Source organism: Lissotriton helveticus, chromosome 12 (genome assembly GCF_964261635.1).
Source record: "Lissotriton helveticus chromosome 12, aLisHel1.1, whole genome shotgun sequence".
Classification (NCBI taxonomy): domain Eukaryota; kingdom Metazoa; phylum Chordata; class Amphibia; order Caudata; family Salamandridae; genus Lissotriton; species Lissotriton helveticus.
In genome coordinates this window covers 283,480,383-283,498,693 of record NC_136073.1, presented here as the reverse complement: position 1 = coordinate 283,498,693, position 18,311 = coordinate 283,480,383, and the positions used below count along the sequence as shown (strand labels likewise).

Below are 18,311 nucleotides of genomic sequence, written 5' to 3'. Positions count from 1 at the left end.
ATTGACACTGGTGTGCTGTTGTTCAGGGAATCCACTCTAACTGTCAAGGTTTCCCAAAGGAACTTGTTTGTCAAAAGCTTATGCGGGGACAGTGCAGTGCGTTGCGTAGCGGGAACTTCTTGCTGTCAAGTTTTCAGACAGGGGAGATTCGTACATGCTGACTACCATCCATTATGAAGGCACTTCACCTGACTGTTTGGGGTCAGGTTGCTGAAGGGCACAAACATGTGTGCATTTTAGACTATAATAGGCACGTAGGTGGTGTTGATAGAGTAGATCAGAGGTTGGAACATTCCACTGCTCTTCGTAAGGCTTACATTTGGTATAAGAAGTTGGCTATCCATATTTTTCACTTGGAAACCTTTAATGCTTTTGTTGTATTTAAGAATTGTTGTCCTGAAACAAAGATGAAATTTGCTAAGTTTCAGGAGTCTGTAATAGGCAGCCTTGTTGTAGTGGAACAGGCAAGTGTTACTAGAGTTGGAGTGGTGGTGGATGTGGCTAGATTGAAAGATCGCCACTTTCCTGATCACATTCCTCCCACACCCTTTCCCAGTAGATGTAGAATCAGTTGGCGAAGAGGTAAGCGGAAGGAGACTTGTATGTACTACCCTGTGTCCTTCTTGCCCTGCACTGTCTGTGCCTGCTTGTTTTAGAATTTACCACACTCTAAATATTCTTTGGGAGCATCCATGAGTGGTAAAGTAAACTGCCTGGTCTGTATTGTTTCATATTTTTTGTTCAGTTTCAAGGTTGGCATTTGTGCAATGTATTAGGTTCAGATTTTGTGTTAGTATATTTGTATCTATTTATAATTTGTTTGTGTTTTCTTTTTTGTATAAAAAAAAACCCTAAATGTGATGGTGGTGTGTGTAGGCTGGCGCTAGGCTGGTGGTATGCATGGACTGGCGCTTGGCTATCGGTGTGCGTGGACTGGCGCTTGGCTGGTGGTGTGAGTGGACTGGTGCTTGGCTGGCGGTGTGTGTGGACTGGTTCTTGGCTGGGGGTGTGCATCAGCTGACGCTTGGCTGGCGGTGTGTGAGTAGTGACTTGCTGCTTATCACTACACACATTGGTAGCCAAACACCAGTCCATGCAATCCGTCAGCTGGTCAGGCATGTGGGTATGTGAAAGTGATGGGACCCTAAATGGTGCTGTGTGCTGATGTGAGTGTTGTAATGTGATGGACCAGCGGCTGGGGTGTGAATGGTTTTGTATGTGTCACACATATTAAAGGTGTATGAATTGCCTGTAAAGAGGCTGGTGCCTTGTTGGGGCTTTATAGGCCACGAGCTGTGAGTCAATGGCTCAGTTTGTCGTCCTTTCAATTATTGACAGTGCATTTCATTTTTGTGAAATCTCTTGTTAATACAATTTAATATACTGAACCATTACTCACCCTCGTGCTAAATCCAACCAGTATGTGTGTGTGTTTGAGGATGGGATGATTGTGCAGTATATTTGTCTTTTTTGTCTCTTTGACAAGGGGTACATTCCATATAAGAAAAACCTACCAACACTAGAGCCCGGGGCCAAAAACCCAGATGACCCCACTTGCAAAACCAGGTTGTTTTGTGATAGGTAATTTTGGTGTCTCCTTAATATGTTTTTGGCCCTTGCCTGTCACGGATACTTGACCCATCCACATGACTGAGATACTATTTTTATAAGGAGACCTGGGGGAATGCAGGGTGGTAGATAATTTGTGGATCCATGCAGATCTCAGAAATTTCCCACACAGCAATTTGAGGAAAAAAGTACATTTTTCAGCTAAATTTCAGGTTTGCAGAGGATTCCGGGTAGGAAACCGTTGGGGTGTCCATGCAAGCAATACCTTGCTGGACTCCCCAGGGTGTCTAGGTTTCAGAAATGTGTGGGTTTGGTAGGTTTCCCAAGATGGTCGCAGAGTCTGGGGCCAAAAACCAAGGTGACCCCCTTGCAAAACCAGATTGTTTTTGTGATAGGTAATTTTGATGCCTCCTAAATGTGTTTTGGGCCCTTGCCTGTCGTGAGTACATGGCTCACCCATGCAAGTGAGGTACCATTTTTCTCAGAAGACTTGGGAAATGTGGGGTGGGTGGAATTTTGTGGATCCATGCAGATTCCAGAACTTTCCACCACAGAAATATGAGGAAAATGTGTTTCATTTTTTACAAAGTTTGAGGTTTGCAAGGGATTCTGGGTAACAGAACCTGGTAAGAGCCAGACAAGTGTTCCCATACACGACTCCCCTGGGTGTCTAGTTTTTAAAAATGTATAGGTTTGCTAGGTTTCCCTAGGTGCTGGCAGAGCTAAGGTTCAAAATCTAGAGCTAGGCATTTCGCAAAAAATTGGTCAGTTTTCACTGTGAAAATTTACTTATGTTTACTTACTTTTTCTATTGTACAAATTCATTCAGTACTGATCCTATCATTTCGCAGTCAGAATCGACTTGAGTTCTAGTAAACTCATAAGTTATAGAAACGATGTCTGATAAAAGAAGAAAGAAGAAGAAACTAAGGATTAATATAAGTCACATATTGGTTTTAAATGTTGGGTTTTATAATTAGAGAACTCATTACATTATCGATTCTAACTATGAGGTTCTAAATCAACATATTAGATATTTGGCATTTCGCAATTTAGTAGAAATAACCCAATCTACTTCTTTTCTATATGCATAAATATGCGTACTTTCACGTAATGCAGTCTTATGAGACAGTCTCAAGTTCGTAACATGGAGAAATTATATGGTATTTACCATAGTGTTAAATAGTCGCATATTCGGTCATATAAAATCAGAAATTCATCGATTTGCCGTCTGTTGATTGTTCCCTCGTTGCATATATGTTTTCGTCAAAATAGATGAGCACTACAGAGAATCAAAAAAGAGCAAGAAAAATGGCCATGGTTGTGGAGGACTTAAAATCAAAGTGAGGCACGTAATATGGCATTCATTTTGGTGATTAGGTACCTAACTTAACAAGAAGACCCACATATGTACGATAAATCATTCATTCTTCAAAGGTAAACTTCAGACAGATTGCGGTTCCAAATAAAATACAAAGTTTTTTTCGAATCCTCTCGCCACCTTTGGTGTCTGGAATGTTTATTTTTTCTAGTATACGCCATTTCATTTCTCTGTCATAATATTTAGCTCTTTTATATGATTCCCTCACCAGCCGGTGATGGTATCCTCTCTCCAAGAACTTTTTTCTCATATCTATGGCCTGTCTATCGTAATCATGAAGATCAGTGCAATTCCGCCTTACCCTTAGGAATTGGGAAAAGGGGATGCTCTGCTTCTGGCTACGGGGATGGAAATTTTGGGAGTGAAGCAAGGTGTTTCTTGCTTTCGTTTTTGTAAACAGGTCCACCTTTAGTTTTCCATCATCATGCAAAATCATGATATCCAAAAACTCAATTCTGTCAGCACTAATGTGGGATGTAAACTTAAGATTGAAATCTACAGAATTGAGCCACAGTAAAAATTCTGAAAGAGTCTCTCTCCCATCGGTCCAGACAAAAAAGATATCATTGATATATCTGGACCAATGGGAGACAGACTCATAGAACGGAGCAATTTCATTGTGAATACATTTTTCCTCAAAGCATCGCTCTGCAATCAGAACTAGAAAAATGCTTTCACCTATGGTGAAACATTTCTTAGATCACAGCCATGGCCCAGAAGAAATGAAATGGCGTATACTAGAAAAAATAAACATTCCAGACACCAAAGGTGGCAAGAGGATCCGAAAAAACCGAGAAGTTTTTGGGATTTTTTCTCTTAATACATTTAAAACTGGACTGAATAGCGAGATTCCGTGGGAAAATGCAATTAATTAATGATCGGTTAATACCTGGATATATTGGCCCTTAATTCTGCACTCCCCTAATGCTTCATCATATATTGATAATTTTACTTGACTAGTAACTTTGTAAAATTATATCATTCGATCCTTAATCTGTCCGATACATGTTAGCCCCTTCGACGCTCATGACGAGCCCAGCTCGTCATGGAGTTTCCATTGACTTCAATGGAAATTACATTGAAGAGCCAGAGGTGGCCTTAGCATCCAAGTGGTTAAAATGGGCTTTCTTAAAGTTCTTTTTTACATTGATTAGGTATTTTTTCTATCTCTTTTTCTTACTCCTTTTGCGTATACATCCGAAATCCTCTTTTGGTAACTAGTCCCATTTCTATGCTTATTATCGGAACCATACAGATCCAACTACATGTCCCACGTGATTGTAATTTAGGGCGGGTTCCGACTTCCTTTAGGATATTGAAAGGCTCACTAACATTTGACCCGTTGATATCTTCCCGCCTGCACGTCCATTGTGACCCGGGTGTCCATCGTTGATGCCGCCAACCTCCGCATTTATTCATTACGCTATTTGACTCTAGGTATGTTTACTTATCGGTGTTGTTTAAACTGCTTTCGGAAGCTTGATGGGCTCGCTATAATAGTTGTTTACTTATCTGCCCGTGGTGGAAACGCTTGCTCATCCCCCCTTTCATTCATGCCATTTCCCTTATAGTGAATCACGGATCACATTTTACGACCTGGCGCGGAGGCAAAGCGAGATTACGTTGGGAACTAGGTAACTCCAACTTTAGCCTTATAAATACTTGTTATTTATCTTGCTTCAATGATCCACCGATATTCTTATATTATTATGTTGTTTACAGATCCTGTTTCTACGTATTGATTCACAAATCATACTACGTATTGATTCACAAATCATACTTTGTATTTTATCTGTAACCGCAATCTGTCTGAATTTTCCCTTTGAAGAAAGAATGATTTATCGTACATAGGTCGGTCTTCTTGTTAAGTTAGGTACCTAATCACCAAAATGAATGCCATATTACGTGCCTCGCTTTGATTTTAAGTACTCCACAACCATGGCCATTTTTCTTGCTCTTTTTTGATTCTCTGTAGTGCTCATCTATTTTGACGAAAACATATATGCAACGAGAGAACAATCAACAGACAGCACATCGATGAATTTCTGATTTTATATGACCGAATATGCGACTATTTAACACTATGGTAAAATATAATTTCTCCATGTTACCAACTTAAGTGAGTCTGTCTCATAAGACTGCATTACGTGAAAGTACGCATATTTATGCATATAGTAAAGAAGTAGACTGGGTTATTTCTACTAAATTGCGAAATGCGAAATATCTAATATGTTGATTTAGAACCTCATAGTTAGAATCGATAATGTAATGAGTTCTCTAATTATAAAACCCAACATTTAAAACCAATATGTGACTTATATTAATCCTTGGTTTCTTCTTCTTTCTTCAATTATAAGACATCGTTTCTATAACTTATGAGTTTACTAGAACTCAAGTCGACTCTGACTGCGAAATGATAGGATGAGTACTGAATGAATTTGTACAATAGAAAAAGAAAGAAAACATAAGTAGATCTTCGTAAGACTGTAGAAACCCCCTTCTTAAAGAGAGAATCTAATCTTAGACAGATATGGGACATCTTGCTTCCCATTCTAATGACAGGTTACTTATGAGTTCCCCGTTAGTCTGCCATTCTCCAGATGCGGATTACACAAATCCTTGTTTTCCATTGTTCTGTCTCTTTATCATGTGTCTTTATGCAACATGCATTGCTTTACTAGTTGGTTGCCTATCGTAATGAGTAAGGAAGTTCGAACTTAATCAACTCATATCCTCTTTGAGTTTCTCTTGCTTACAATAGGGCTTGGGAATCTATTCCATTGGTACATGTACAAATGTTATATGCTAATTGTTGCACTGTAATTTTAATGATTTGTACACGAAAATATGATTTTTTTAAAAAAAATATTAGTTTGTTCACTAAAATGTTATTATATGTACACTGTCTTGATTCTATATATTGTTGTTTTGTATTTAGGTAATACAGTGGTTTCTCCTGAAGAAGGCGCTGGTTCGCCTAAAAAACGCGCGTCGATAAAAACTCTTCCTTTTTTTATTGCGTTATATCTATTTTGTAAATTCTAATAATTGTGTTTATGATTTTCATGTTGTTTTTAATGAATTTTTTAACAGCAATAAATGATTGTTATTGAATTTTTTTTCCAATGTACTGACAATAAAAATTGTGTTCGCTTTCTTAGAATTGGTCCCTTGCCCTTCTATTATTAAATAGGCGAGTAATTATAACTGCCTAGGTTGTTATTTTCTCATATATACACGTTGCGTTTTAGGCTATTTCCTGTCATGGGCACTAGGCCTACCCACAAAAGTGAGGCACCATTTTTCTCAGAAGGCTTTGGGGAATGCTGGGTGGGGGGACATTTGTGGATCCACGCAGATCCCAGAACTTTCCACCACAGCAATGTAAAGAAAATGTGTTTTTTTTTTTACAAAGTTTGAGGTTTGCAAGGGATTCTGGGTAACAGAACCTGGTGAGAGCCAGACAAGTCACCCCATCCAGGATTCCCTTGGCTGTCCAGTTTAAAAAAATTTATAGTTTTTTTAGGTTTCCCTAGGTGCCGGCAGAGCTATAGTTCAAAATCTACAGCTGGCACTTTGCAAAAAACAGGTCAGTTTTCACTGTGAAGTCCACGTTGAGTTTTGGGCAGTTTCCTGTCACGGACACTAGGCGTACCCACACAAGCAAAAAACCATTTTTCTCAGAAGACTTTGGGAAATGTGTGGTGGGTGGAATTTCGTGGATCCATGCAGATTCCTGAACTTTCCACCACAGAAATGTGAGGAGAATGTGTTTTTTTTTACAATGTTTGAAAGGGATTTTGGGGAACAAAACAATGTGAGAGCCAGCCAAGTCACCTCATCCTGGTTTTCTATGGGAGTTTAGTTTTAAAAAAGGTATCGGTTTGCTAGGTTTCCCTAGGTGCCGGCAGAGCTAGGGTTCAAAATCTACAGCTAGGCACTTGGCAAAAATAGGGTCCGTTTTCACTGTGAAGTCCACATTGCGTTTTGGGCCGTTTCCGGCTTCGGGCGCTGGGCCTACCTACACAAGTGAGGTACCATTTTACTTGGAAAGACTTTGAGGAATCAGGTGTGGGTGGAATTTCTTGGATCCACGCAGATTACAGAACTTTCCAGCACAGACATGTGAGGAAAATGTTTTTTTTTTACAAAGTTTGAGGTTTACAAGGGATTCTGGATGACAGAACCTGGTGAGGGCCAGACAAGTCACCCCATCCTAGATTCCCCGGAGTGTCTGGTTTTCAAAAAAATTATAGGTTTTCTAGGTTTCCTGAGGTGCTGGCAGAGCTAGGGTTCAAAATCTACAGCTAGGCATTTTGCAAAAAATTGGTCAGTTTTCACTGTGAAAATTTAGCCTGTCCACTTTGCGTTTTGGGCCGTTTCCTGTCATGGGCACTAGGCCTACCCACAAAAGTGAGGTACCATTTTTCTCAGAAGACTTTGAGGAATGTGGGGTGGGTGAACATTTGTGGATCCACACAGATCCCAGAACTTTCCACCACAGCAATGTAAAAAGTTTGAGGTTTACAAGGGATTCTGGATGACACAACCTGGTGAGAGCCGTACAAGTCACCCCATCCTAGATTCCCCGGATTGTCTGGTTTTAAAAAAATTTATAGGTTTTCTAGGTTTCCCGAGGTGCCGGCAGAGTAGGGTTCAAAATCTACAGCTAGGCACTTTGCAAGAGAAGGGTCTGTTTTCACTGTGAAAATGAAGTGTGTCCACGTTGCATTTTTGGCTGTTGCCTGTCCGGGCACTACACCTACCCACACAAGTGAGGTACCATTTTTGACAAGGAAACTTAGGGGAACATAGAATTGTAGAGCAACTGTTATTACCTATTGATTTCCAATGCATTTCTGCCTTCCAAATGTAAGACAATGTGTAAAAAAGGAGTCACTTTGGAAAATGTCCTATAATTCACATGCTTGTATGAATACCCACAATTTCAGAGATGTACAAATAGCTAGTTTCTAAACTTCATATTCTGTTCCCATTTAGCAATACATAGATGTCTTTCTACCGATTTGTCCGTGTTTATATTTTCCCAAATGAATTGCTATACACCCGGTACACAATAAAAAAACATTGCAAGACCCTGCTCACTTATTGGCTCCTGGTCCCTCGGGTTCTTGGTGAACCTACAAGTCCTATATATACCCAGAACCAAAAGGTCCAGCGGATGTAACAGTATATTGCTGTCAAACATCTATCATACTTAGTAGAAGTTACAGGTGAAAATGTTGGCACGCACGGCTGTTTTTTTAATACTCATTTTAAATTGTTTCTATTTTCAACTGTTAGTTTCTATACAAAAACCTTTAAAGATCTACACAAATGACCCCTTGCTGAATTCAAAGTATGTCTACTTTTCAGAAATGTATAGCTTTTGAGGATCCATCATTTCTTTCATACCCATTTTTACCATTAACTGGAAGGAGGTTGAAAGCATAAAAAATAGCAAAAATAGACTATGTCCCAGTAAAATGCCAAAACTGGGTGAAAGATTTTGGTTTGCTGACAAAATTCTGCTTGTCCCTTAAAGCTGAGAAGACTGTGATTTCAGCACCACAGCCCCTTTGTTGATACCATTTGCAGGGAAAAAAGCAGACGCTTACATCTGTAGCCCTTTTCCCCATTTAAAAATAAAGAATTTAGCTGTATTTTTGCTAATTTCCCATCTAAGGGAATAAGCAAACCCTGGGTACCTTTAAAATCCCTATGATGTTGGAAGAAAAGGACGCAAATTTGGCATGAATACCTTATGTTGTCAAAAGGTTACAGGGGCCTAAGCGTGAACTACCCCAAATAGCCAAAAAAGGCCTAGCACAGGGGGCGGGGGCCTAGCAGCGAAGGGGTTAAAGAAACATGTAACCTTGAATGGTTTACAATGCAGGACACTTTCACACTAAATTGTGAGTACATGTGTTGAACACTTATAAATCTAATGTCATCGCATTGAATTATGAAACAAGGATGTATGTTGTGTTTACATTGTGTTTAAAGTGATTTGTATGTAATTAGTTTTGTGTAACTGTGTCATATATGTTTATTGCACAGAACGTAAGGTTTTGCAGATGTTCTGAAGTAAAATCGCTCAAATCAGACAAAAATAATCTCCTTCTTATATATGCCATGTTTTACACGTCATGTAAAGTGTTGGTGCAGAGATCCATATTAAAAAGGGATGTGCGGAAACCAATTGGTCAAAGAAAAGTATAGTTTAAATAAAGAATATGAAGTCTTAATTGACAACTATGGATATAATTGATAAACATATCTTGTTAGGAATCAGATTGATGTTTATGGTATAGGGAGTACACTCTTTCTCATTATGGTATTACTTGATCCCACCAACTACAGCCTCAATACGAGCACTCCTTGTCGTGACACTTTCTAAAACTGCCATTTCTAAAACAGTAATGTTAAAGAACTAGTTACTTACCTTCGGTAATGCCTTATCTGGTAGACACAGAATCTGGCCGCATATTCTTTACCTTAGAATTCTTCTCAGGTACCAGACTGGTTCCAGAAATCTTTTACAGCAGTGCTTTTGCATATCAGTAGAGGGCATCCAACGACTCTTCAGTGATGTCTTCTTCCAGATGTGTCATTGACGGAGTCCATAAAAGCACTTTACTGAGGAAACTGATGCCAGTTTCTTCTGTGACTATTTTTCGCACAAAAAACATGGAGCCAATTGCAGAAATTGCATATGGAAACAGTGTGACAAAAAGAGACATCTTTGTGTCAAACAATTATGAATCATAAAGAAAGGCATCAGAATGCCAAGAATTGGATCTTGTACGTAACAAGCCATGCAGTTTGCAGAGCAGAGAGGATAGGTGGGTCTGTAAGGAATCCGCAGCTAAATCCCTTAGAATTGGATACCCAAAAAACACCATCTATGGAGGAGGCTCTGCAAACTGCATCCACGAAAGATCCCTGACTAGGACTAGCCAGTCCGTAATGGGATAAAGTGACCAGGCTATCTTAAGAATATATGCGAGGAAATAGAGATGCTCAAACTGAAGGACTGTGGGAAACATATAAGGAACGGAAGTCTGCAAAACAGTGAAAAAGCTTGTGGAATTCATAATCCACAGCAGAGAGATAAGGAAGTGTTGGAGAGAACAATATTACTAAGTAGTCCGGCTAAAGGCATTCAACCCATGACTGGACAAGTCCAAAATCCCAAGGACAATCACCCATACCACTGAGTTAGAGCTCCTTGTCATGGAAACATGTGTGCGAGCTAACCCTGCCCTGAGAAACATGTAGAAAATGGGATTCCCTGAGCACATCCTTAATGGAGAGAGAAAAAAAACAATGCTGCAACAAAAGCATTGCAAGAAGAACAACAACAACGTTTGTTAAAGAGCACTCTCAGTCGAGAAAACCCTCCAAGAGGGAAGGTAAACCTCCAGGATTATGTAATGTAAAAGCTCAGAGGAGAAAGGAAAAAGAAATGCATAGACAACAACCAAGTTAAGGTCGTACTAGAGCACCAAGAAAGGCATAGTTACAAAATCTATTTAGCACAACTATACTTGAAAAATATGCCTGTATATGTGTGAGCACATATTTACACACACTCATGCACATAAATATATATATTGATATATCTATCTATATATATATATCTATATATATATATACACACACATATAGATATATAGATATATATACATATAGATATATAGCTAAAGATATACACATATACACACAAGTATATTAGACTACACTAAAAGTATTATTTTCCCCATCGGGCAAATTAACCACAGTCTCCTGCGGCAAGCTGGGATACTGACCAGTGTAAGAATGAGGAACAGCTATAGAATAGAGGTACCTATTGAAAGATACATATAATTACACACATAGTTACACACATACGTTGGCAATAGACCAAGTTGAGACAACAACAGGGTGAAAATTATAGAACATAATTATATTAGTACCGACAGCAGGTAATTCAACACTACACGCCAATAGTTCGCATCCGCATCACCTAATCAACAGTATCCCTTACGGGGAAATGTTGCGGCTGCGACAAATACACAGTGTGGACAGTGATGTATTGGCTGCTTAGGTTGCATGCAAGGAGAGGTTCCTTGATAGGGGTTACTCTGCTAAGATAATTAACAATGCCATTAGCAAATCTACGAAGTTCCCTTGCTGAATAAAGAAATACACCTTTGCACTACTAAGGACATGGTACCCAGCAGAGACTTCAGGATCATTACAGAATATAATAGGCAACACAAACAGATCAAGTCTATTATCAATAAAAATTGGCCTCTTGTAATAAGCGACACCATCATTGGGCCAACCCTTCCTTTAAAACCTTCAATCACGTATAGCAGGGGACCCTCTATGCGTGATGAGCTGGTGAAGCCCTGAAGTAATAGAAGGCACGTCATGGTTACAAATACATAAAGGGTTCTATAAATGTAAGAGTTGTAAGGCCTGCCAGCTAGGTGTCAACCTACATGACACCATTCAGCTTCAAACAACATATGATCTCCAGACTCCTTACCTGCAAAACAGAATATGCAGTATATATCCTGTACTGTCCCTGTGATCTTCGGTATGTTGGCAGTACCAAACTATCCATTCACATGGATACTGCAACATATACGGGCAATAATGAACCAGGAAAATACCTATCCTGTGGCCCGTCACTTTCAGGACAGACACAATGCAGACAAACAACATTTAAGGTATTATGTAATAGAAACTGAGGAAATTGGAGACCAAATATATACTGGAGCTAGATTCGAAACACCCTGGAGGCCTCAACATCACGGAGGACCTGTGTACTTGCTTACATTGACATGCTGTGACACTGATATGAGATTGGCCCCTAGTAACAATTACAAATCACGCTCAGTCCCCCTTGATTCATGCCCGATATGCATTTAGAAGGATTTCTTATAGGCACACTTTGAACCAGTACCTCCTCATTGAATATGACTTTATAAAAGCCACGCATGTTTTTAGTATTTATATTCTATTTTACTAGGACTTACCATTTTATATAAGAGGTTTAAAATATGATCTTAATGAACATATATATTTTTTAATTGATTTTGCACAATGCTTTATGCGTGCGTGCAGCTTTATGTATGGCAACATTGTAGTATTTATACTTGAAGGCTAGGATATTTAATTATTTATTTATTTATTTATTCAATTGTCTATTTATTCCTTATCTTTTCCCCTTCAGAGGAGGCATATATGGTTTTACATGATTTCTTACCTTGTGCATCTACTGGTATCTATTTATGAGCTACAGCCATTTGTATTTATTGGTATTTATTGGATATATGACGAACACCATATACTGTAACGCAACTATTTGCACATATGAAATCTGCTCAAGGCTCATACTGGTATTTAGACCATGATTGTAACCTACAACACAATAATGTGGCAAGATCGTGGTGATCTAGGGCTCTAGATCCCACCACGTTTGTATCATCATTTTTTAGCATGGAATGTCGGTCTGCAGCTCAGTACAGATTTATATACAGGATGACAGTTTAGCACTTTACAGTTTGTAATTTTTGCACAAACACCTTTGCACCAGCACTTTATATGTCATAGACTAAAGGTTGACAATGAAAAAACTGGAATTTGCGTTCAACGTACCTCATTTTCTATTAGCAAGGAGTTTTCCTGAATTTGTATTCAAATAATAGAAAAAAGTCTGGTTCCGTTATCTAAGGGATTTTAGATAACGTGAAGTGTTATGATTTCACAAAGAAAGATTTCTCTGAAAAGTGTACTCTAAAGCAAATGGATGTTTGAAAGGTATTGGTACTTTTTTTCATCTACCAGACGTCTGCATTCAATCTATTATTTTGGTTTGTATTTACACAATGGCAACTCCATAAATAGTAATTGAATGAGGTTTCAATCGCAATACCTTCAACAAGTCGGAATGTTGTCTATGTCTATGCATAAATTTGCATATGTGATGTAATTTACGAGCACTTTCACTTTAAAAACATGGTAATGACGCGTATTAAATGTCATGTTATCAAGGCCTGTGGTGGGCTGAAATGCGTTGTGGCGAGGCTTGCACCCTGAAAATGAAAGAATTGAGAAGGCACATTACCGTGGTCAGTTCCGTTTTTCCAATGTGGACGAGTGGCGGAGTTCAGGAATATATGGATATATATATACATATAGATATATAGCTATAGATATATACATATACACACAAGTATATTAGACTACACTAAAAATATTATTCTCCCTATCGGGCAAATGAACCACTGTCTCCTGCGGCAAGCTGGGATACTGAATAGTGTAAGAATGAGGAACACCTATAGAATAGAGGTATCTATTGAAAGATACATATAATTACACACATACGTTGGCAATAGAACAAGTTGAGACAACAACAGGGTGAAAATTATAGATATAAATATATTAGTACCGACCAGGATACCCAGCAACAAAATACCATTTAAGAGGAGAGAGAGTGGAGGGCACCATGCACCCCAGAAAAATAATGATAATCACCCCTTAAATAACACTATTGATTGACGAGGCTACCATCAGGTGGATGACAGGAAATCAAAAGAAAATAGCAGGTGTTAAAAGCATGCTATGAAGGGAATGAAGATCACCATCGGGGTCCATAAAAAGGTATAGTTGAAATAAAGGCCAACACACAGAAGGCCTTGACAGACACCCAATTTCAAATTCAATAGACATACATAAGGGCAGAGCAACACCTGACTGAAGCATCAGATAAAGGATGGAGTACACATTCATGAGGGGACCAAGTCCCATGAAATGGAAAAGCCAAAAACAATAGATGGCAGTGTGTACAATCACAACAAGGATTGAGGCCAGTAAAGAATGTCTCTACAGGAGACAGGATCTATACATAGCAAAACCATCAGTATACCATGACTAAAAAGAGGGAAAAGACCCACATCTTCCAAAAGAAGAAAGGGAGAGAGAAAAAATTCCTTGAAACAGAAGGAATCCACAGAAATAAAGTGGAACTAGCATAACAAGCCTTTGAGGATAACAATCCTTATCACATCCTATGAGGAGGAAGAGGAACCTTCCGGAGTAGGTTGCCATGGTAGATCCCCCTTGAAAACCAATCTTAAGACAGATGAAACCATAATTTCAAAGGGACACATGTTCCAGAAGAAAACATGAAGATGAAAATCAGCCACAACACAGAAAAAAGTGGGTGAGATGGTGACATCTGAAAAACAACCAATACAGTAACTTTATTCCATGGCTGTGATCTGAATAGGCAATTACATAATGCCTATGGATAACAAAGTTACTAAGTATTCCAGAAAATGACAAGTAATAACATCCTTACCAGGGATGACGCAGAGTAAAGGCAACAAGGCCGGTGGCCAAGGACCAAGTAACCTTGCAGCAGTGGTAGGATATGAACCATTACATTAGAGTGGTCTTGAAACCCCATGCACATTTGAGCTAGCCTAACAAGGAACCTGAAAATTCAGTGGCAAGAAGTCTTTCTGCCAATGCATAGCAAGAGCAGAACAATAAGAAGAGCCAACGCTCTAATAAAGGCCCTAAGTGGGAACACTGTCCTAGGCCAAAGCAGATGATCTCCTGGGAGCAATGATCATGCCATTCATTCCATTGCCGTAGCTACCTTATCATGATTTTTTTTTGAGTGGGAGGGGGGGAGGGGTGTTGCTCTTGTTCACAGCCAAGCATGCAAGCACTGTGTTTTCAGAATCAGATAAACGGAGGCCCCTATAAGGGATACTAAGTGTCAGAAACAGATCTCTATGGCCCACATGCATCAACAATGCCAATTGCGATTCCTTATTAGCGAAAAATAAGGATTCGCTAATAAGGAAATGCAAAAGGCTATGCATGAAGAAATCGCTGAAAAAATTGTGATTTCTTAAAATTCCTTAATTGCGATTCTCTAATTGAGAATCGCAATTAAGGAATACCTCCCCATTCAAGAGGCCCATAGGAATGAATGGGAAGACATTCTCAATTTGCAATTCTCAATTAGAGAATCGCAAATTGAGAATGCAATTTCAAGGGTGCGAGGGTGTCAAAAGGACACCCTGTTGCACTCCTGAAATCTGCCTATAAGTACATCTTGCACACACACATGCCCCAAGGGCATGTGTGTGTGTGTAAAATGGAACTTTGAAAAATGCACTTTAGTGCATTTTTCTACGTTTTCGCAAATTACCATGAAGGTCAACTTCATGGTAATTTACTCCCCTTATTAGCGAAATCGCTTATTTTTCAAGTTTGATGCATTGCATTTAAGGAATCTCAATTTGAGATTCCTTAAATGCAATCGCAATTTAAGAAATCGCAATTTTGTGATTTCTTAAATTGAGAAGAGTACAAAAATTATGATGCATCCCAAAAGTTCAAATTGCATTCGCAAACGGCCGATTTTTGCACTTCGCACCATTTGCGAATGCAATTTTCAATGATGCATGTGCCCCAGAATGCTTATAAGGCATGCAGTAGATGTCCGCATAGAACAGGGAACAAGGCAACAGTGCATCTGTACAATACAAGCAAACTATCCTCTATAGAATATGAACATAGGTAGAAAACTAGCTTCAGAAAGAAGCCTGTTAGAACAGGTGCACATAGGGTCACAAAATAGTATACGTCCCAAATAATGGGAACCATAACCTGTCATTGACAATATAGGAAGTATAAAAGTACCTACAGAAAGCAAGAACAGCCCACGCGGTGTCACCCATGGACAGAAAGGGAATTTGAAATGAAAAGTCAATGGGCTCTGCCCTGGAATGGCTCCTATGTGAATCAAAAAGGGGTTCCCCCATACAAACCTAGTATATTAGAACTAGGGGAGCAGACGGTGAAGTTAAGAGTCTGCTTCACCCTGACTATCACGAAATCGCTGCAAAGCAGAGTCAGCATGTGCACCGAACAGACGGGCACCATCAAAAGGGATATCGATTAAGGTGGCTTGAACAGCCTCCAAAAAACCAGAGGTGCATAGCCAGGCACTTCTATGTAACACCACCGAAGAAACCCTGGCCTGACCCACTAAATCAGTGGTATTCATACCACAACAAATGATCAGTTTAGCTGCTTGTTGCCCATTTTGTAAAAATTGGGAAAGTTCTTCCGGGTGTCATCCAGAACCGAAGGCAGCAGACATGTCAATGCCTCTCAGAATTCCTGCCAGAAGTGTCTAATGTCCTGGAATAACTGTCAAGAGGGACATTTAGAAGAGAGGTGTAATCATGGGAGACCAAAGCAGCCTGTACCACCACACTGTGATGTGTAGGATGTAGGAGTAGACAGGCCAGATCATTGGGGGCAGGACGGTGCCTGTACAAAATAGACCAATGCATTGGGGTTTCTGTATCAGGTTTAACCCAAGCCCCCTACAAAATATTGTATAAAGCTTTACTATAGGGGAACACCTGCTCCACCCCTGCTTGGCCCTGATGGAGGACGCGAATCAGGGGGTCAGTTGTCATTCCCACCAAGGAAGTGTTGAATCCAAAATTACAGAAACACACCACATCATGTCAGCCAAGGCAGAGTTCATCTCTGAGGAAAGGCCAGGTGGGAAGGAGGCCTGTGAGGGGGAAGCCTCTAAGCCACTAGCTTCACCCAGCTCAGTCAGCCAATTATACTGAAAGGAAGGTGGTGTGGCCTCCATCAGGGCTGTTGGAATTGTTGTCAGTGTCGGCTGATTGGTTAAAGGCACCAAAGAACAAGTTACTTACCTTCGGTAACACTTTTACTGGTAGATACAGTATCTGCCTGTGGATTCCTCACCTTGTGAATATCCCCCTGCGTCAGCAGCTTCCGGAAATTCTTTTTGTAGCTTCGCGCCGACGTGGACCGACGTCACAGAGGCACGGCATCGCGCGCGACTCCGCTGACGTCACCGACCCCATATCAGGCCCACGCCGGCGTGATGACATCAGTTCCGCCCCTTTTTTCCGTGCCTTCGAGGCACATGGACGGACCAATGGCAGTAGAACAATACAAAGTATACACAGTACACAATGTCCAGATTACACACATAGTGTGAAAACAATAAAGGAAAGCAAAATGTAATAAACATTTCCTTTGACAATAAATATATATAAATATATACAATAAACATGGTATACAAGAGTGGACAAACGGGGAGGCTGGCGGGTCAGTGAGGAATCCACAGGCAGATACTGTATCTACCAGAAAAAGCGTTATTGAAGGTAAGTAACTTGTTCTTCTGATAGATACATCTGCCTTGTGGATTCCTCACCTTGTGAATAGAGTCCCACAGCAGTTCCCACTCCCGGAGGAGGGTGTCCACTCTCATATACCAAGAAATCCCGGAGGACAGAGCGCGCAAAGTGGCTGTCCCTCCTCACCTCGGTATCCAAGCAGTAATGCTTCGCGAAAGTGTGGAGGGAAGCCCAAGTTGCCGCTCTGCAAATGTCCTCTACAGGCACACCTCTAGAAAGAGCAGGTGTTGCAGACTTAGCTCTAGTTGAATGAGCTCTTATACCCTCTGGAGGTTCCTTACCCACCAGGGAGTAGCAGATCTTGATGCACAAAATTATCCATCTTGAAAGCGTGCGCTTGTGCACAGATCTTCCTTTCCTGCAGCCAGCAAATCCAACGAACAGCTGGTCATCCAACCTGAACTCTCTTGTCCTGTCCAGGTAGAAGCTCACCGCCCTCTTAGGGTCCAAGCGATGAAACCGCTCCTCCTCCTTGGAAGGGTGAGGGGGAGGATAAAAGGTAGGAAGGGTAACGGATTGCCCCAGGTGGAAAGGAGTTACCACCTTCGGCAGAAAAGCAGACCTGGTCCTAAGAACCATTCGATCAGCATGAATGGATAAAAACGGGGGCCTTGAACTAAGAGCTTGAAGCTCACTTACCCTCCTTGCCGAGGTAATTGCTACAAGGAAGACCATCTTGAAAGACAAAATCCTCAAGACTCAAAATGTGAACCCATCAAAAATGTAAGAACAAGGTTCAAGTCCCATTGAGGTACAATAAAAGGAGTGGGAGGAAATTTATTGATAAGGCCCTTGATGAACCGTAAAACAATAGGTGACTTAAACAAAGAGGGCTGGTCAGGCAAACAAAGGAAATCCGATAAGGCCGACAAATAACACTTAATGGTTGCCACCGCAAAACCCTGCTGGGCCAAGGAAAGAGCAAATTGAAGAATAATGGACAAACAAGCTCTTAAAGGGTCAATGGACTTCTCCCCACACCAAGCAACAAACTTTGACCATCTATAGGAATAAATGGACTTAGTGGAGTCACGCCTGGCTGACAAAATGACATCCACCACATCGTGTGGGAGAGAAAAGGAACTCAGGTTGCCCTG

The 18,311-nt window shown here is 40.3% G+C and overlaps 1 protein-coding gene across 2 annotated transcripts in view; it reads right to left on the bottom strand.

Moving 5' to 3' along the window:
• ABCC12 (ATP binding cassette subfamily C member 12) overlaps positions 1-18,311 on the bottom strand; it is a 1,077,363-nt gene that overhangs the window by 15,287 nt on the left and 1,043,765 nt on the right. The gene's annotated exons all lie outside the window — the stretch shown is intronic.